Source organism: Scaptodrosophila lebanonensis, unplaced genomic scaffold (assembly GCF_003285725.1).
Source record: "Scaptodrosophila lebanonensis strain 11010-0011.00,11010-0021.00 unplaced genomic scaffold, SlebRS2 tig00000034-arrow-arrow-pilon, whole genome shotgun sequence".
NCBI lineage: Eukaryota > Metazoa > Arthropoda > Insecta > Diptera > Drosophilidae > Scaptodrosophila > Scaptodrosophila lebanonensis.
Genome location: NW_022060541.1, coordinates 1 through 22,047, shown reverse-complemented (window position 1 = coordinate 22,047; position 22,047 = coordinate 1). Strand labels below are relative to the sequence as shown.

At 35.1% G+C, this 22,047-nt stretch overlaps 1 pseudogene; it reads left to right on the top strand.

Annotated features, from left to right (window-relative positions):
- The first annotated feature begins 359 nt into the window (after positions 1-359).
- LOC115622096 lies at positions 360-20,303 on the top strand (annotated as a pseudogene).
- The last annotated feature ends 1,744 nt before the right edge of the window (positions 20,304-22,047 follow it).

The following is a 22,047-nucleotide window of genomic DNA, read 5'->3' as shown; positions in this document are numbered from 1 at the left end:
TATTACATTGCACAAATGAGACAACAACAAAACGAAACAAACTGAAAGCAGAGCAAACAGAAATATAGAATAAACAAAAGCAACAACAACCGCAACAGCAACAACGAACGGAAGAAATGAAGAAACAGCAGCAGTGGCAGTGGCAGTGGCAGTAGAAGCGGTAACGCGACCAAAGAGAAGCCAAGAAAAAATAACCAAAAATTCCGCAACAAATTGAAAAATTAAAGTTTTAGCAACACGCGCAAACGGAAACTTGCAAGGCAAAGAAAAAATAAAAGGAAACCGTTACAAACAACATCAGGCCGGCAACAGAAACAGCAACAGACGTGGCCAGAGAGTGAGAGCCTTAGTTTTTTAGAGCGAGTCAGCACCATTAATGCAACAACATGGCTGTAGCTGCAAATGGAAAACATAAGAGCGGGAGCCAGAGTAGGAGCAGCAGCTGCATTATCCAGCCCTTCCTCTCCCTCCCCATTCTGCTGATGCTGATGCTCTGCAGCGGTGAGTACCAGCTTTTTGTTTATATATACGTGTGTTTGTAAATAAGTATGTTTGTATGTATGTACATGTGTACCAGCAGAGCCTTTGCAATGGGTGTGGGGTGGGCTGGGCTGGGGGTGCATGTTTATTTAATTTATTAGCAACTTTTGCCCGAAGCGACGAACGAGCACGCCACAAAAATGGCTAAGAACTTTTTGCGCCTTCGCCTCAGTTTGTGTGCAAATATTTTTCGTAATAATATTAGTAGCCGAGGCAAAGCAAAACAAATGTGACTTGCTTGGGCACAGGCATCACCATCACCATCACCACCACCAACAACAAAAACAACTACTACTACAACAACAGTTTGTAATGTTGGAAGTTGGCCAAAAAGTTTTGGCCTGCAATTCAAACGTTTTACGCATTAAAGATTTGGCCAAATATGCGCTTCTACCAGCTTCTACCAGCGTGGAATTCTTTGCAAGAAACTATTTAAGAAAACTTATTCAGCGCCGCTTCTTTTTATTACTCGTATATATCTAGTATGTTACAACGTCCAAAGCAACGAAGTTGAGAATTTTAAATGAAAACTTGCTGACCATTCAAGTGAAAAGCTGACCGACCTGTATCCATATCTAAAGGTTTTTCATAAATTAATGAAGGTTCCGTGAAGGTGTAGAGGTACTATTATTGGAAGAAATGCTTAATAATTTAAAGCAATTAATTGAAGTTGACCGACATGTATCGAAAAGGTTCAGAAATACAAAAATATATAACAGTAGAGGAGATGTTATCTGCAATACTTTCAAGTCGACCGACCTGTATCCCAATCTAAAGATCATAAATAAAGAGTGTTCCGTAAGCTTCCAGAATAAAAGAGAGGAAAGAAATAACGAATCCTCAAATGCAATCATTGTATATCCATTTGACAATAGGGGATGTATTGTTGTTTGAAGAAGGTATTTATATTAAGTATATTCAAAGATATTCTTTGATATTTATTATTTTAAGTTAAGTTATTCAAGTTAATTAAAATATTAACTTTTGGGTGAATATAGCTACAAGTTTAAACGACAATTTATAAAATTCGAATTCTTAATTATTATTAATGGATTTCTGAATACGATTATTAAACAAGAAAGGAATGCTAAAGTAAAATACTTTGAACCCTCCCACAAAAAAAAATTTATTTAAAAAATTGATTTAATTAATTAGTTAAATTAAATATAAAATATGCCATACATGCATTTACATTTACATCAGAATCGTGTCTATGCGTGTTTGTGTACTTGTACATATGTATGTGTGCATTAAATAATTATGTCAAACCAGCAACAAATACAGTTGTGGGCAGAGCTTGGGCCTGGTTATAGGGCTATAACTTTCTTTCTAATCAACCTATCATAATAAAACTTGGGATACGGATATACATTCACTAACTGGATGCGATTATCAGATTAGTTTAAAATTCCAAGAAAAACGGTATTTATAGAAAATCGCGAATAGCGGGAAGTGGGGGGGTGCATCGGGAAAAATGAACAAACTCGTCCTTTCTCGGGCTCAGGAGAATCTGGATACCAGGTTTGGTGTTCTATACTTTCTGTTGTTATACTTTCTGAGATCCTTGCGTCTGTCTGTCTGTCCGGGGACAGGGACAGACGTCCCTATGAACACCTGGATCTCAGAGACTATAAGAGCTAAAGACACCAAATTTTGCACCAAAGATGCCTTTAGTTTGTTTAATTTGTTTTATTTGTGTAAGTTTGTTTTATTTTTTGATTTTCCCCCACTTCCCCCCCTATGGGGGTTTTCCCGATTTTCCATTTGTATAATCGCCTATTTTTTGGAGACTATACGACCTAGGAACACTAAATTTTAGTCCCAGATGCCTTATGTGAATACGCAGAAAATGTATATTTTGGAATTTCCCTCCCGCTCCCCTCTCCACCGCAAATGCGATTTTCTCTAACTCCCGTAATTCTTGGAATTTCGAACTCAAATTTTGCAAATACTCTAGTTAGTGATTATGAGTCCGTATGCCAAGTTTCACTATGATAGACCGATTTTACAAGAAGTTATAGCCATAAATATATTTGCTGCTCCAGCGTTCCAAGCGCTGCCCGCAGCTGTTGTTGATGCTGGTGCTTTGGTGACTGCAAACATGTTTACACAGACACGAATAGATGCGCATAGGCATTCATACACTCACATAAACGCAATTGCTTTGTAAATGTGCAATTATACACCCTTTACGTCAGTACGAATACCAAGAGAGGTATAATCGATGAATTTTTTTTTTTAATTTCTCTTAATTTTAGTAATTTCTATAATTATTCTAAACATATGTACAGAGTATTTCACAGTTCGGGACACCCGACTTTGGCTTTTTACTTTTTTTTTTGTTTTAATCTGTGTACTTCCCAGATTTCTATTTCTAAATATTCTAGAGAATTGCTGAAATTTTGAACATGCCAAGCAATTAAATTATTTATTTATGCATCAGTTAAACTGAGCCCGAACTCGGGATCCATTGTGGCAACAGTGTCCGCAGAGTCCACAGAGTTTGACAGCAAGTTTTGTGTTAGTCAGTCAGTGAGTCAGTCAGTCAGTAAGTCAATCAGTTCAAAGCCATACGGCAAAGTCAAGCTAAAATGGCAGCAACAGCGATTGCTTCCCTCAAAGGCCAAAACCAACACCAACACTAGCGGCAGCGAAAACAACAAAACCACCCAGATCCGTGCTGGCATGCCACAAATCCGAGCAGCTTTCGTTCCTGCCACTGAAATGTTAACTGCTGGTTGTAGCTGCTTCATCGAGTTGAACTTGCTACGCCTTGCGCTTGGCTTGACGCGTTGTGGGTGCGTATGGTGGCGGCAAGGTTGTCGCATTAATACACAAGTTGGCTTATTTATTTTTAATTAAAGTTCATCAAACTACTTAAAAACATAAACAAAATTAACTTTCGCCTCTGTCGCTATCTTGGCGCCTTCTGTGACGTTTGGGCCAAGGCTGACTCGAATCAAATATGTATGTTGACACAAAAAGAAAGTAATTGAATAATTAAGTTCGCTTGGGCTGCATTACTCATACGCAACGTTGCACAATTATCGAAAATTAATATTCAAGACTCAATTTACATTAAGAAAAATTCAGCGACAATATAAGTATAAGTTAATTTTCCGTTAAGTCAAATACATTTAAGAACTTAAAGCGGTTTTATTTTCTTGCATATAAGTACAAGTATTGGCAAAATCAAAAACATAATTTGTTTTTCTTTTTAATAGACACCAGTTGAAAACTAAATAAAGTCAATAATTTGTACGATTTATTGAATTTTTGGCTTTTATGCTACTTTAGAAAATTTTGTAAGTAGTTTAGTTCTTTTGTTAGTTAATTGAACTATTGATATTCTTCTGCGTAAGGGCTTGTTGTTGTTGGTCTTAGAACAAAAGTAAAGAGCTGAGCTACTTCCTCCAGATTGAGAGCTTGGAGGAGTAAGCTACCATTATAATTGTCAGTGCAATCGGCCAAGCTTGGTTTGTGCAAATACACCAACGTAATGGCGACACTGATATTAAAAAACTGCTTGAATACATTCTGTTCATCTAATAAATCAATTTCTTTCTGGAACGTAAGTAAATTGTACAAATATTTACCTTCTATAGTATAGTAACAAAGCCAGGTAATAACAATTAATATTAGTAGTGATGTTTAGAATTCATTCATATTTGTGTGTAAATAGGTATCGTTGTTTTATAATATTATATTTTTGTATTTTTATATTTAAGTTGTCATTTATGGATTGTTTGAAATTGGATTGTTTAGTCATTAAAGTTAATAGATGTAAGATTGAATTGTTAGTCATTTAAGGTAAAGTATTTGAATTGAATTGGTTAATATCTTTTACCACTGTGCAGATGAATGGTTTTAATGTAAAACGGTATTGATGCACTGTCAACTAAGCAATCGCGCCTTTATGTTGCAAAATAAACATTGTTTTCGTTCTCTTGTGACCATCGAACACAGCGGACGTTTTATTCACCAAGTGCGAAAGCCAACTATTTTGTCAAATTTTCCGCAGATTCCATTTTTTTTGCAATTATTTAACGTAAATTGGTAGCTGGATTTTTCGTTGTTTTATAAATGTACATTTTCAAAAAGAAATATATAGAACTGTATACCATTCACTGAAACGAATGAGGTTTATGGGTTTCGCTGTGTCTGTCAACGGATGAGAAATACGTCTAGCATGTTTTCTCATTGGTATAATAAACTTAAACAATATGTCTGAATATGTCTAGATAGATATTGTCAGATAATTACATTATATATGTATGTGAACAAAAACTGCTGTCATATTTGATGATGAAGATTGATCCGGTGCAGACAAAGCTTATTGCTTAGCTCAGTTGACAAGTTTTTAATGGAAGCTTTTAAGACGCCTACTGTAAAACAACCAAGTGATCAAACAAGCTAGAAAATAAAAAATAGCTTAGCATTTATTAAAACTATTAACTGAATACGCAGGTGTAGACTGGTTTAATTCCGTAACTGCATAGTTCCAATAAAAACAAATTGGAGTGCGACGAGCAGTCAAAATTCTACTGCATCTTTTCAGCTAATGCTTTAAAAAAAATGGAATTGTTTATACATTTCAAATCAGAACAATCAGTTTCTTTTAAAATCAAACAATACCTTTTCGCATGATTGGTAAGACCTAAAAGGAGGAGCCACAAAGCAACGCTCAGCATCGTGTATTGGAACCTAGTGGTTTGGGAAGCAGAACGACATCATCATATAACTTTTACAACCATAACAAAACAAATAAAGGCAATTACATCTGCGTAAATATTGAATTGTTGGGTTTGCTATTCTGCAAATAAATTTCTCAATAAACTAAGACAATTGTCACAACAAGGTTGTTGTAGTTCAGCAGTGTAACCAGAGTATACTTGTAAAAGACCTAGTACTCAGTTGCTCCAAACATATTTGTGTAAAATGTAAAACTCTAAAGTTATAACTACTTTTATTTTGCTGGAATCTTAGGCCTTATGTAGATTTCCTAATCGCTATCTGTATGTTGCGCTCTCCAGTATGCCCTCTTCCTTTTGGTGGAGCTTCAACTACTTAAATAAAATAAAAAATAGTGTCTATCTTTTATGCGAAAGATTTCATAAATTTTAAGTCTTGATGTGAAAAGTATGTAATTTTTGTTTGAGCTACTGAGTGTGTTGCGAAAACAATTTCATTTATTTATAGAATTTAGTTTAGGTAATTAATTGATATGGATTATTTAGAGAGAAATAATCAGTTTTAGAAGGAATTGATGCTGGAGAGAAGAAAAAGTGAAGCCGATAGAATCCAAGCTATGGAGATACCGATGGAGGATGGACACTAGATTGCGACTTGTATGTCCAAACAACCCCAATATTAAGTTGTTGGTGGGCTTTTAAGCTAAGTAGTAGATAGCCTTTGTAAATAGTTTTTTTTAAAATTTTACAAATAAAGACATTGGAATATAAGCCTTATAGTTTTTATGAACAATCTGCATCAAAAATATTTTGTATATCCTATGTAATATTATTAATTTAACAAATTACTTAATGTATACTTAAAACACCAGTATTCACACACAGCATCCAAAACAAAAAGAAAATAAATTTTGCGAACATCACATTTTGCTGAATTAAGTCTTATTTAGTGATTTAAACGAAATTTAAAAATAAAATATATAATTGACGCAATTCCTGTTTCAAATAAGTGCTACACCACTGTCTATTAATTAAACAAACTTGGCGAAAATTGGGCAAGTCTGAGTGTTAGCGAGAATGTGAATGTTCATAAACTGTCATTTGAATATACAATACGGACCAGGGATACAAAATGTAAGTACATTTTTTTTTTTTTGAATTCAATTTCAAATCACAACAGGACGCAATTTTCGTGCAATTTGTGGAAGAAAAAAACTGTTATAAAAACTGTTACAAATAAATTAAATTTTTAATAAGCAACATTCTTTTGTGGGATCATTCTTAAACATTTGTGTTGTATTTTTTCAACTATTAATTGGCGTTTCAGCAAATGCTCGCGGGCTTATATTAATGCAAATGGCATATTTGTTTTTTATTTAACTTAGTATGCTACATTTATTTAATTCAAACACAATTAGTCAGTCAAATATGAGCGTCGACAGTCAGCTGTTGCTGATAGCTGGGTTGGAGGGGAAGTTCTAAAAAATTAAATATTTTGAAGTTCTGTGGCACCGACGTATTTTTTCGGAGTTTTCAAAACAACTGTAGCCGAAACCACCGGACTTCTCTGTGGCATCCTTGCATATGTTGTATTTGCTAAATATATATTCTCATAAAAATAAAACAAAATGATTTACTTTTTTTTTTTTAATGCTGAAAGGTTTTTATTGTACTTTCTTTCGAAATACAATTTTTCTATCATTTATATGGATACAATTATTTATAGGTATCATACTTTCAATGATCTATCCCCAATTATTTGTTGTTGTTGTTGCCAAGAAGGGACAGAGGGGCGAGTTAAGCAAGCACATTAGTCCCAATAGCTTATCGTTTTCTGATAAACGAGCTAGAGGTGCAATTTGTTTTCCACCATTGTTGTCGTTACTGTCTTCACTGCACTCAGCTAGGGTGGATTCCGTGCAAAATAAAAGAGTAATGGTGACAGTTAGTGTCAAGTAGAGGAACAGTTTCTTGTTGTACATCTTGAAGATCTAGATTTTAACTAGTTCTTCAGTTTAACGGCATCTGCCTTTTATACACGAATCTGATCTTAACTTATATAAGCAATATATGCAGTTTTAATCGACACCATCTGTGCTAATATTTGTTGACCAATTCATGAGCAAGTATATAGCAATTAAGTAGGTTTTATATTATGAAGCATTTGGGTATAAATAGCTCGAGTCAAGTTGAGAAAAAGTGTCAGTAAAGTCTGTAACTAAGAAGATGTACAACCTGAAGCTGTTTGCTGTTTTTATTATCCTTGGCCTTTTGTGCCTAGGTGGCTCTCAAGTAGTCAGTGAACCGCAAAATCTGAAAACAAATGTTGATTTCCTAATAGCGGCCTGTCTGCTACAATCCCCGTTGTGTCCGTACGTCCAGCAACAAGCACAGTGGACGACATAAACTCTGCTATGTGGCATAAATAAAACAGAACATAAATAAAACAATGCGAAGAATAAAATACTGTGCAGGTTTTTCATTTCTACTTAGCTATCTAATTAACTTGATTGTCGGCTGCATTGGTGTTAGCAATCAATGCATTAGTGCTGCTATACTTTTCGAAAAACTTCGTTAACTTTCGTGGCACAGCGGCATTTAATTAAATAAATAAACACGCGCAAGTTTTTGCTTCTGTCTGCAGCTGTTGCAAGTTGTCAAAGCGGAAGTTTTGTGCCACACCTCTGCTCCTTTGCGCACCATTGAGGCAAGCACTTAGCATTAATTTAGCTATGCATACTAACATAAAGCGCGCTCAATTGACGCAAGTAATTACCGACAAAAACAATTTTTGTCTAGACAAGTTGGAACAAAAAGGAAATAACAAACAAAAAAGAAGTCGGCGAAGGGGATAAAATGATTATTATTTCCATTCTTTTTGTGGCTTGCCTTTGTTAGCGCTTCACTAGAATTGTAGATAAAAATCGTATTTTGTTATTATGAGGTCACGTACGCGTGCCAAGTCCGAAAATGAATGCGTCGCAGAGAAATGTTTGAGAAAAAAATCGAAAATGTTGCCAATAAAATTAAGAAAACGTGGCGCTCACTTTAGCAGTCGTTGCATGTTGTCGTGCACAAATGTAACTAACCCAACAAGAGCTTGATGATCACGTGGCATGGGGCACAGCACAAGCTGTGCGCAGCATAAGGAAGTACATATTTATTGGCAGCACATGAACATAATGTTTGGCGACACGCAGCCCTGCTGCCAGTTAATGAAAAGGGGCGTTGCAAGCGGCAGGGCATGGCTGCAAGTTTATTAAGGTTTAAGCAACAGTTAGGCTTCACAAAATATGACTCCAGGCCATGATGACTTACAATACATTGTACTTACTTTTTACTTACTTTTTGATTCTCAATTTCGAGCTTAATTTAATGCCATGTTTAAATGGAATATGTATCGTGTTTGTAATTAATCATATTGGCCCGAAGTTGATGTGTCAATTTATGTTAAATTAATTGATTTCATTTATATACCGGCATGCCTAAGTATGCATGTGTTTATTGTTAATGTTGCTGCCTCCAGTGTGTTTATTCATTAAAGTGAATTTTGATTATATTATTACAGCTGTGCTCATCTTTATGTGTGTGTCAGGCCTTTTAATTGATAATATAATTAAAGAAAATAAATGTCTTGCATGCATATGAATATACAAATATAATTTCTATTTGTATTTCAGCATATTTGACATGTCAATGCATAACGACATTTGTATTAAGAGGCTAATAATTTGCTGCAAGGCACATTTGATTTGATTTATGGTGAACAATTCTTAGCCGCATTCACTCCTATGCAGCAAGCCGATGCATATAACTCACTCATGGTTACCTAAATACTCTTTCAATACATACATGTATGTATCTCTATGAATAGTTATTGGGCTTAAACCTTCAATTCTTTTGTATCAACTAATTACATTTGCATGACAAATGTGTAATTGTAATAATTCAAATATATGTTTGCACAATCATGTTAAAGTAACATTAAAATTTAATTCAATTACCGAATTTGCAATGAGATTGAATTGAAAATCAATTAATTTTATTCAAAATAGTCCCAGTCGGACTCCATATAGTGATTTAGATTTAGTGCACGGTCGAAAAGCTTTCGTTGGTCGATATGGCCTTCACGGTGTCGGGACAAATCTTTTTGTTTGGCTTCTACGTGCACATTACGCTTTGCTTTAACCAGGGAATACATTTTTCCGAAAAAGTAAAAGTCGAACAATGCCTAATCTGGCCAATACGGAAAGTAGTTGATGGCTTAGTGTTTTTTGTTTGTAAAAAAATCAGTTTCAAGTCCCGATTAAAATGTAATGAATCGTTGATATGGAGGTATTTACTTCAACGTGAAGTAATTTTACCGAAGATTATGGCCGATTTTTGATAAATTCACGCACTTGTTGACTGCATCTTCGTTAATCACGAAGCAAGTTCGTCAAAATCCAAGTCATTAATTGGAGTCTTAAAATGAACTAAATGTTTGCACTATGATTGAGGCTCATTTTTTAAATGACTACATACATTTCTGTTTCCAGTGGAGCAAGTGCTATAAAATTTACCTTTAGAATCAAAAGCAAAAGCATCGGGTTGTTCCTTTTTAAGTGGAAATTTTTTAATAGATTAGTCTTTATGTACAAATCAGCTATGTGAAAAAAAAGAAAACAAGAATACACATTGACACTGCTTAGACAAGAGAAGTAAGCTAAACTGAATATTTCTTTACATTTATTTTATAAAATCCATTCTTTACATTCTTTTGTCCTAAATATTCTGAAAAATCTTCAATACGGGGCGGATGATCTATTTAGCTATAAATTCACTATTGCCTTGGCTGCCTTTCTTCTTTTGTCTTATGATTAAATATGATAAGCGTCCCATCATAGTTCTATTTGTTATCATTTTGATTTTAAGAGATGGTTGCATCCTCCAAATACAATAATTTAAGATAAAAATGTAATTCCAATTCTTTTCAGAAGAATTGAGCCTCTTTTTCATTTATGTAGAACATTTTCATTCCTATTATCATCTATACATGCTTGTAAACATTTATATAAACGGAATTGGCTTGTTAAACAAGTGTGTCTTCACGTATTGTATTTACTCTTATAAATAAATATGTGCCCTGCCAGCCTGTCCATTGTGCACTATAATCAGAAAGTAATTTCATGCTATTGTCTTTGTCTGATCATCGATTTCAATTGTGCAAATATCTATTGCATTGTTGCTAAAAACAGAAAATATCGCGACTGGTTGCAGCGAACTTTAAATAAACAGACAAGAGCGAAGCACAAATATTGACACAGTTGCTGCTGTGGATGTCAAACCAAAAAGTTTAGACATTACTTGAGTGAAGCACTAAATGCGCGAGCATTGAAACAAGACACTGATGATTCTGATGTTGCTACTGATTTTCGGAACAAAAATTGATGCTTAAGTTTTAGTCTGGAAGGAACAAAAAAAAGAAAAAAAAACTTTGCACGAAATATGCAAATGAAAGTGCTGAGTGTCTGCAATGCAGAGAAGACTAAAGGAACGTGCCCCATTTGCCAAGGCGAAACTCTCAAAAGAAACCGAACGTTGCACGCATATTTACACGCACATATACACATACATACATACGAGTATGTATATATATCTAGGCATACACAGAAACAGGCAGTAAGGCTGGCAGACAGCGAGGAAGGCGGCAGAGAGACAATGGCATAAAGTTGTCGTTGGCTTTCTCATTCGATGTCGCAGTAGACTGAGACAAACTTCCGCTTCTGATTGCAGATTAAGCACGTTCTAGGCAAACGGTTTAATAGGGGATGGGATGGGGGTGTGACGGAGTGTGGCCACTATGGGGCGTCTGGCTTGATTTGAATGCTGCGTATTGATGCTGCCGGCGTTGCGAAACATGCAAAAACATCTTTATTTGCTTAAGGTTAGCATCCGCATCCGACGCCGATGTCGAAGTTGCATCCTCGTCCTTGTTGTTCCCTCTCTTTTGTATCGCCTGCCGTCACATCAACTGGGCCACATCATAATTTTTTCTGTCTGTGCTTCACCTCACTTTACTGCAGTATACAGCACTTCGCTTCAGCTCTCAGATAGTGCTGCCATCTGTTAAATTTGCATTGAAATGTATGCAATTGTTGTTGTGGCCAGCTGCCTGGGGTTTGTTAAAGCTCAAAAGCTTCAAGTGAAGCTGATTTAGCAACAACTGCCTATCAATTGCCAACATAACTGTGAGGCTGCATCGGACAAGTTTTCAGATTCATCTTACTATATGCAGGGTCCTCTTTGGTTGCCATTTCCAACAACTTCTCAATGGACTTTAATAAAATGAATTGCATTTTGCCTGGCATGTTTAGTAATTTGTAGTTAGGCAGTTAGCCAGCTGAGCTACTCATATCACAAACGCTGGATTACATTGTTTTGCAGCCTGTCAAAATGTGGTTAAGCCACCCAATAATACTTGTAGAGCTCTACAGATACTTATTTTTCTTGACTCCATTCATTGTTTGCATTTGGCAACTGAGCGCCTTTTGTGTGTTACTTTCAATTGATGAAATTAGTACGTTACTGGCCTCCGATGTTTAACCGCAAACTAGCAAAATTTACTCAATATAAAAGGTTTAAGTTACGTTTTGAAAATGGTGCTTAGACCTTTGGTTGTAAAGTATTTTAAAATCGAAGAGCGCTTTGAATGAATAGCTCTTAAAATCAAAGCAAAACATTTCAAAATTTTTTATTTTAAAGACAATTTCTAAGCGTTTAGCAAAACGTATTTCCATCAATATTCAAATATAGTTGTATATGTATGTACTTATTTATATATCCTGTTGATTGTTGCAAATACATTTTCAATAAATTAACTAACATAAGTCATCAATCGTTTAACATTAAGAGTTGGGATCTGATTAACGTAAATTGGCATACACTTTTCTTTTCAACGCAATAATGCTACCCAATATCAACAACAAAATCTGAAAGCTTTTTGTGCTTAATTAATTAAAAGTTTTACATACTGAAGGTTTGATATTTGTATATATACTCAGCAATTATTTATGCTTGGCTTGTTGTAAACTTTGTTGTTGTGAAAGAGTTTAAGAAAATAATATTAACTTCCATTCATCGTGAGGATGAAAATTAGTAAATTTAATTTGAAAAACTATTATGCTGCTTTTGGCATCTGAGCTTGTCCAAGTAAACAAGCAGCCAGGGAATTAGTTTGGCAACTTTAGTGCGCTTGACATTTGCCCACAAGCGGCAAATGAAATCATTTAAAAATCAACAACAATTTAGCACGAAACTTTTTAGAGGTATTTTCACAAATGACTATGGCATTTACACGACATCAAATGGAAAACTTTTCAGCAGTCAAACAGGCAGTCAGGCAACGATGAATTCTATCCTTGCACCAAACTCGAATGCGAATTAGTGAATGGCATGTGGGTGGCGTCTCGTGTCTCGGTTTTACTTCCTCTATCCTTCGACTGCTGTCTAGGTCGCTTTACAATTAAGCACAGCTTGAACAAAAGTTTTCATTTGAAATGCTCCAGTTTTTTAGCTTCATAATTAGCAGACAACAAGTTAAACTTGTACGCAACGGTGCTGATAATTTGCTGTCACCATTTTGGAGATAAAACGTGGCACTTGATATTTGTTTGAAAGATATTTTTGGCATAAAGGTTGGCAGTGTTTTGAAACTTTTGTTGCTTTTGTGTGAACAGAAATTAAATCAACTGTAAAATATACGAGCTTGCTAGATTAAATTTCTTACTGATGTTGCTGCTGCTTCCAGCGTGAGACCAGGCACTCGAAAGAGAGAGAGAGAGAGAGAGAGAGAGAGAGAGGGAGAGCGAGAGATTGGGTGAGTAGCAGTGCTGCCACTTTTTTAATTCAAGCTGTTTCTAACTGGAAGAAGAAAGGGCTACAAAAGCTGAAAATTTATAGAAAAAACCTAAAAAAAGGCGGTTACTTGTATGGCTTACCAATTTATTTGTTGTAAGGTAATATTTACATTAAATCATTCAGTTCTGAGAGGTACGCATTTGTACGGCATGGTCGTCCTAATCCTGCGTAAATAATTATTAGGCAATTGGCAGCCAAAGCAGCATAGTTTTGTTAGGCAAAATGACAAAGTCAATTTTTGTTGTTGAATAAAACAGTTCATTGCACTTGTGTGCTTCTTTGTTGTTGCATGAGCGCGCAAATCACTAAGCTTGGCTGTAATAGTGATCTTGCAATAGCTGCAGTAAGCCCTATGCCCATCCGAGTCATTTTTTCGAATCAAAGCCTTGAATTCTTCGTTATTTAGCCAAGCATCTCGGCAGTTTGATAGTACATAATTCTGTTTTTACACGTTCCAGAACAAAACCGTGTAAAAAAAGACATTGATCATATGCAAAAATGCTAAAACCTATTAAAATCAGTAAAATAGATGTTTATTTTATTAAAACACATAAGTGTATAATGTGTGCAAAACGACCCACATAAGAATGGTTTTTAGCTGTTCGTCAGCTGTGTGTGTTTTATTTATTCAATTTGTAATTTTAATGTGCCAAATGGAATAAAGTCGTGTAACAATATATACAATTTTTAATTTTCACACCGTGTAAAAACAGAATTAGGTGTATTCTTTTATTATTTTACAATTTACATTTAACACTATGTTATGCAAAGGAGATGATAATTTGCCCTAAACTAGTAGGGGTATTTGCAAATATCGATAAAAATATGATGAACCGCCAATTTTTTATAGTTTATATGTGAATGGTGACTAAATTAAAAAAATCGGGAAAAAAGTCAAACACATTTCTAAAAATGCAGAATTCCCGCTTCCCGCAATTCTCCATTTTTTCCCGCAACAGGCCTTACAAAACAGCCAGATTTGACGGGCAAGAAGCGAAATTGGCAGCCCTGGTGGGTAGTGATACATACATACATGCATACTTTTGTGCGCTGCTTTTTAAACGCAATTTGCTTGCTTTTCTCTACGCAAAATACATAGTTGAGGGCACAGAGCATAAAGCTAAATCATACTTATGCTATAAATATTTTGCACAAAGTGTCGGCCCAGAACACACAAACAAACCCACAACAACACACATACGCATAGAAAACAAATGGTGCTGTGTGCCAAGCGGAAATGCACTCAAAGGATCGTGTCGGTCTTTGGCGGCGCCACTTGCGCTTTGCTTGTGGCAAGAACTGGCTGCCATAGCTGCGGCGTCGTTGTCGCCGGCCGCTGCAATGGCGGCTGTTTGCCTTTGTGCATTGTAGGTGGCACTTTTTGTTTGCGGTGGCCTGTTGTAGCCGCCGAAGGAATAGCACAAGCACAAAAAGTTTAAGCCTTTAAAGTCGCCGCTTTGTATGGAAAAATTAAATGCCCCTTTTGCTTTAAACAAATTTCAACGCACAATAATATGTTCACATAGTTATTTGAGGCTGTGTTTGCAAAAACGGTGCATGGTACACACACATATCCCCAAACATCAATATATCAACATCAAAGTTTTCTTACATTGTAAATAAAGTTAATTGGTAAACATTTTCTTATCTATTCAGCTGAGTTCTCAAAAAATGTGGCTTATATAAGCGTTGAAAAAAAACCAACTTTTAAAGGTGGCAAATAGAAACAAGAAAGGAATGCTAAAGTCGAGCAGGCTCAACTCTTAAATACCCTGTACCACCCCACAAAAAAGTAATTAAATTAATTAATTAATTTAATTTAATTAATTAACTAAATTAATTTAATTAATTAACTAAATATTAACTAATTAAATATAAAATATTCCATGCATGCATACATACATTTACAATTACATCAGAATCGTGTCTATGCGTGTTTGTGTACTTGTACATATGTATGTATGTGTGCATTGAGCCTGGTTATATGGCTATAACTTTCTTTCCGATCATTCTATCATAATGAGACTTGGTATACGGTTATATAATTACTAACCTAATGTGACTGCCAAATTTTAGTTCAAAATTCCAAGAATTACGGGAGTTATAGAAAATCGTTAATAGGGGGGGAGTGGGGGGGTGGATCAGAAAAAATGAACAAACTCGTCCTTTCTCGGTCTCAGGAAAATCTGTATACCAAGTTTGGTTATTCTAGCTCTTATACTTTCGGAGATCCTTGCGTTCATACAGACAGACAGACGGACAGACAGACGGACAGACGGACGGACAGACGGACATGGCTATATCGACTCGGCTTGTCATGCTGATCAAGAATATATATACTTTGTGGGGTCTACCAAGCCTCCTTCTGTGTGTTCCATGTGCACTCGCACTAAACTAATATACCCTTGTACCCTTTGGGTACAGGGTATAAAAATCTGGTTTTGTTGGCAGAGCAAGCTAAATACAAGTACTTCTTGTATGGAAGAGGTGAAAGGGCTTAAATACATATGTAGTTAGCTTTTGAAGTATTTATTAAATACACCTTTTCATATTGTTTTGTCTTTATTCTTTTCAAGGAATCATTATGTTTTTTTTTTTTCTATCATTGTTATAACAAATTTCTTTGGCCTAACAAAAAGTTGTGGTTATGTATGTAAGACAATATTACACTGTATTTATTTAAAATAATTTTTGTGTCTCCTAAAATTTTATTTTATTACATATAGGAATTACTTTGATAACTTCTTTTTTTAAGAAACATCTTTTTTAAATTTGGAAATGCCTTTAAATTTTAGTGACTGTCACATCGACGCACTTCAAAATGTGAACAATTTCGAGGAAATACTCGCACATATGCCGTAAGACAACACCTCGAATATGTGCCTGCGAGAATGTGAGAACCCTTAAGTGGCACAGTTTCGAGACATTTTTACTGGCAAACGAGATAGGGCACGTGTTATTAATGTGTGTGTGTATGGGAACATTTGTTATTTGCTTTCAGAAAAGTCTTCATGGCTATAATTATCATGTATTGTTAACACAGGCTTCAACTTTGATGTTTCCAGCTTCGCAACTACAAATAAGATTACATTACATTTTCAATATAAAATTTGCCATTGTTGTGTGGAAATTGTAAAGTAATATATATTATTTCAAGCAGAATAATTAAAACTGCTGTTAAAGCAATTGATTTTTTGGAGTACCTTGTTCTTGTGATTCAACATAAAATTAAAATAAAATGAGTTTCAATCAGGGACTGTAATCATTGAACTTTTTCTCTCTTTTAATGAGTTCTTCAATTCAATTGAGGTAGTTTCAGGTGACGAAGAAGAAGATGATGTATTTGACAAGAACTACAAACAGCTTATCTGAAAATAGATAAATATAACCCCAAACCAGCTGACATAGCATAAATATAATGCAGTACTGGGAAGAAAAAAACTTCAAGTTTCTGAATTTATACAATCTGGCTAAGTTGTGCACTCTGTCCCTGCAATGCAAGTGAGTGTCGAAACGGCATTTTCTGCCCTTAAATCGGATTTAAGATTGCAAAAAACTACTTTTTGTAAAATTAAACAATTAATAGTTAAAGTTAATATTTAATGAAATAAAAAAAAATTAAGTTAATTTTTTTGTAATTTTTTTTTTGTTAATTAATTAAAATTAATTATATTATAATAAAAATCTTGCCTCGACAGGATATATATAAATTTTGTCTTAATCCTTGTAAAGGCATTTCACTTAGTTTTAAGATTATTAAGAGAATTATAATTGAAAGCAACGCATTAGTAGTTAAGAGAAAATTGTCATACACTGCAGCTGCCTGCGAGCAGCATAATTGCAATTGCCGCTCTTACAAGTATGTTGAGCTTACGGCGGGGGCCGTTGTACTGTTAGTAGCTTCCCTACAATTAAAGCCACACTTGTAATATTGAAGTCGAGCTGTGCGAGTGTTATTTTTCTTAGCCCAATAAATCGCGCATAGAACGACACCGTCTTTCTTTTACATAAAGATTGTGAATCATTTGCTCTTGCCATACCGGCAAGTTACCGGCTTAAAGCCGAACAATCCTTATGAAAAAGACAAAATTGTTTTGATCAAAAATAAAACTCAAAGAATAATCATTATTCTAGCTTTTGTGAGATAATTCCGTTTATACAGACGAATGGACAGAATGACGAACGGACAGGCAAACATGGCTATATCGACTCGTCTTTTCATGCTGATCAAGAATATATATACTTTGTGGGGTCCGCCTTCTGCCTGTTACATACATATTTGTGATTTTAAAAATAATTAATTGATTAATTAATTATTTAGTTAATTAAAAATTAATTAAAATGTTGGCTCACTGATTAAGTATACATATATATTTTGTCCTTAATCCTTATGAAACAGACAAAATTTCAGCTTGAGTTTTATTTTTGATCAAAAAATAAAACTCAAAGAATAATCATTATTTTATAAGTTTTATTTTTTTGCTCATCAATAATGATTATTGGTTAATTTTTAAAGTAAAACTCAAAATTAATCATTAAATTGTGAGCGAATGAATAAAAAATAAAATTTATAAATCATGGTGAAATTTCATAGATAATCCTTTAAAAAGGATATCAGTAAATTCCTCGCTTTCCCAAAGTTACTATGAGCGAATGATTTTTTCTTTTAAAAAACAAAATCAATATTTGCGGTCCTTGGTTTCAATTGAAACAAAAAGGAAAAATAAAACCTTTAAGGTGCCATAATATCGTAAAATATAAAATATTCTGCGATCGCCAGATTTAGTTCAACAATGAACGTAGAATTAGGGGAATAGAAGTAGGGCAGTGGCAATTTGGGGAAATTTTCTTTGGCATTTATAGCGAATTAAATAAGCTTGAGTATAATTTAACTAATTTCTTATTAAACTTTATTGCGCATATTTTATTTATTTCACTATCGTTTTTAGATCACGTAATTTTGTCCCCCAGCATCATTATTAGGAATGACTTTAAAATTATCTATCTGAGAATTATAGATAAATATTTAATTGGCTTTAGCATGTTAGAGAAATAAATTGTTATAATTTATATAAGAAAGTATATTTAATAAAAAATAAAACGTAGGTGGTATTGTAGCTAAATAGTTATTAACTCTAATCGTGAGAAAAATGAAATACATATTTTTGATATGATTCGCTGACTCATTAATCAGCTGCACATAACTAGTTGTCTTAAATTATTTTATTTTATGCTGATAGCGTACGTCCATATATGCACTTTGATAAAACTGGAGTATGAGAAAAGCTTTTGTTTTCTGCGTGGTGGGATTTACGTTGTCTTCTGATGCACATGAAGCCATGCGGAACCTGAATAGTTGGCCGCCTGGCTGCCTTTTATACCATACTATACTATACTTTCGCTTTTGTGCGCGGGACTGAAAACAAAAAAGCGCATTGTTTGAGGCTTGCCAGCGAGTTTCTTTCCATTTCCTTGACTCTTGCCTGCACTCGCTGCAAGTTATTTATGGCCAAGATGTGTGTGTCGGCATTGAAAACTTGTGGCTGCGCCCTGCAAATGCACCAGACATTGTTCAATTTTTAGCATAGTTCTAGTTTTTAAAGTGTCTTTTAGTAGCTGCAACTTTAAATTTTTCTCTGGGTTATTTCAGTGCCAACACAAGGTCTCACAATGACCGAGATACGCATACCTAAGCACATTATGCGACACGAGGATGCTGTATTAGGCTGTGTAAATTCGATTTGGACGGCGAATCTCTGTATTCAGTGAAATGGTACAAGGATGGCTTCGAATTCTATCGCTATGTGCCGCGCGATATGCCACCGGGGCAGGTATTCCCGCTGCCCGGCGTCGACGTCGAGGTAAGTAAAGCAGTGCATTTCCTCTTCATATCCTGTACTTTAATAAATTTCTTTGATACGCTCTTGTGGCATATCAATCAATGTGAGCTAAGCTCAGATAAGAAGGGTGCATCTTTCACCAGAGCGACTATAAAGTTGTATTCAAAAACAAATAGAGAATTTCGGATACCCCTAAGAATATTGTTTTAAGTGTATTTATTTTGTCGACAAAGTACAATTACAAGCTATAATCGCCATCTTAAGAAAGAAAATTGATCCTCTGTTTCGTTTATTCTTGCCTCTATATATAACTGCTGTAGTTGCTGCTTTTATTTAAATTAGTTTTTAAAACATTAATGGAATAAGTAAAATTTCTAAAATATTCAAAATATTTGTGTAGGCTGTAGTGGCTTGAGAGTGTGATTTATATCGATCTAGCGGGCCATGAAACAGTTGACAAATGTCTGTGCTTGGTTTTGATTACATTTTTGGCATACAGAAATAATGTACTCGAAAAGCCAATCGAAATTGCTGCAAACGTTGGAGGAGTCTGTGCCACCGCTCAATCAGGATGATGCAGTTAAGATGATGGCCAATGCAATTCGTCAGCCATTTAGCCATCCTATTGAGGAGGGCCTGCGGCAGGGAGGTGTCAGCATGGAGGGCAAAATTTCCACTCTGGACAGGAAGTTGCTGGAGGCCATGAAGGATATGGATACATCGGGAGGCATTGGACAAAGTGCTCCCAGTGACCGATAAGGAACTTACAAAAATGCTGAGGTGTTGTTGAATTCGACCAAAGCAGAGACGAGGAAGATGACTTAGACGTAGATGATTTGGAGGTTGAGGAAGCATATGAGGATGACTACGAATATGAGGAGGACGAAGACGAAGTGGACAACGACAACGAGGTTGTTGGTTGGTGAGAACGAGGACGAGGCAGACGAGCAGGGCGTCAATGCTGATGAGCAGCAGGTCAAGAGTAAATTGAAATTGCCCGAACAGCCCGAGGCGTACTCGCTTAACGATCTGATGGTTTAATGCGGCGCAGGTGGCGCATCTCAAATGATGATGATTTTTTTTGCATGATTATTCGCCAAATTTGTTGTTGCTCATAAATTTATTAAATAATTTCCTTGAACCATTATATGACCTTTTTTTCATTGTTTTCGATATTCGTGTTATTTTTTCTTCCAGCTACAAAACTCCACAGACATTGTTGTTGTGCTGGCTCGGGTGAGTCTGCAGTCGACGGGTCGTTATCGCTGCGAAGTGTCCGGCGAAGCGCCTTCATTTCAGACAGTTTCCGGTCACGAGGACATGATTGTTGTGGGTAAGTGTGCAGAAAAGGCGACGGTGACAAGAAAAATAACAAAAAAGTCGCTGTCTCGACACAAAGAAGATTAATTGCGGCAGCGGCAACGACGAAAAGTAATCTGTTTCTTTTGACTGTGTGTACGCGGCATAAAATAAATACTCTACATAAACACATACATACATACATACACAAGTAGTTCCATACGTACTTGCACCAGTACCACTCAGCTGAATAGGATCATTTATTTGTTCTTATTTAATTGATCCAATATGGCAAGTCATAAGCAAATAAGCGAAAAACACCTAACACAAACCTTTAACGGTTTTTAATAAATTACTGTAAAATATAAATTAATATTACTTACCCAGTGGGTAATATTACTTATGCGAGCATTCCATAGAAATGCAATAATATTTTAAAACCACTAGTCTGTTGCGAGTTCTGTATATTGGGTGCCAAACAACTAAAATGTGTTCCCTTTTCATTTAATTCTATTCCATTGGAGCTTGGAAAAATATATATCCAGTCCTTCTTAGGGCCAACGATTTTTCGAAAACACAAAATGACTAAAAAGTTCCGAATATCACCTAAAGATACATAATTTACAAGATATATATTGACTCTGACGCAGTGACCGATTATTTTTAGCCATGCGTAGGCTTGTCTGGCCAGAATAAAAGCATTTTATTCATGTCTATTTTCATTGTAAATAATTCTTCCAAAGCAAATGAAACAAAACAAATCTACATACCCCGACAAACTATTTTTTATAACCACAACATTGAAATTCCACTAACTTGAATGATTTATATGTTGGCGGAGGCAAAATCAAACGGGGAATCGTTAGCCGCCTACAGAATCAGATCACTTTATTGTACCTTTGTGGTCCATTTATTTTAAATCTGAATCGAAATACTGAAAATATATTGGTACATACTAATGGACATATCGCTTATATCGATTGGTGGAGAGTGCTAACAAATTAATGTGTTTGAGAATTTATACTTTAGTTCTTAAATTACTTTTGATTCCGCTGACTATCTAATTGATTTAGACTCTTACAAATTTCAAAATGGATGAAGGTCATATTCAATGTTGCTGTTTATAAATAGTTCACTATAGATTGGAAAAGTTTCAGCCGTAAACGGAATCCAATAAATTCATTTTCATTTTGAAGAAGAAGTTCAATAGAACCAGATTAAACATTTAAAAAAATGAATTAATTTACTTAAAAGTTTTTAAATTGTATGTATAAAGCAGTTAAGACGGTGAAGAACCTGAATGCTTTCGATAAAATATCAATAAATTCATTCTACGTATACGTTCTAGAATATTAAAATAGTTATCAGATAATTTCACCAGTCCATTTAATTTCAATAAAAATTATACTAAATACAGCAATACTATTTTTAAAATGTGCATTGTGAGTAGCTTTGTATTTAAAAAATGACCACCGATACGAGTACAAGTTAGTAGATAGTTTGAATGCACATACTTATATAGTATGTAGATATGTATTTTCACATTTATTTAGTTTGTGCCTCGCTTCTGCTATACAAGAGCTCCTATTGTTGTGCTACTGGCATTGGTTTCTAGCTGCGATTTTCAAATTCCCAAGCATAAAACCTGTGCCAAAAAATAAACGAAAAAGGCGTGCAAGGCTACGCCAGACAGGCAACTGCTTTCATGAGCGTCAACAACTGCACATCCAACACAACGACGCAAAAAATTCACACACGTACTGGGGTTGTCTGCGCAG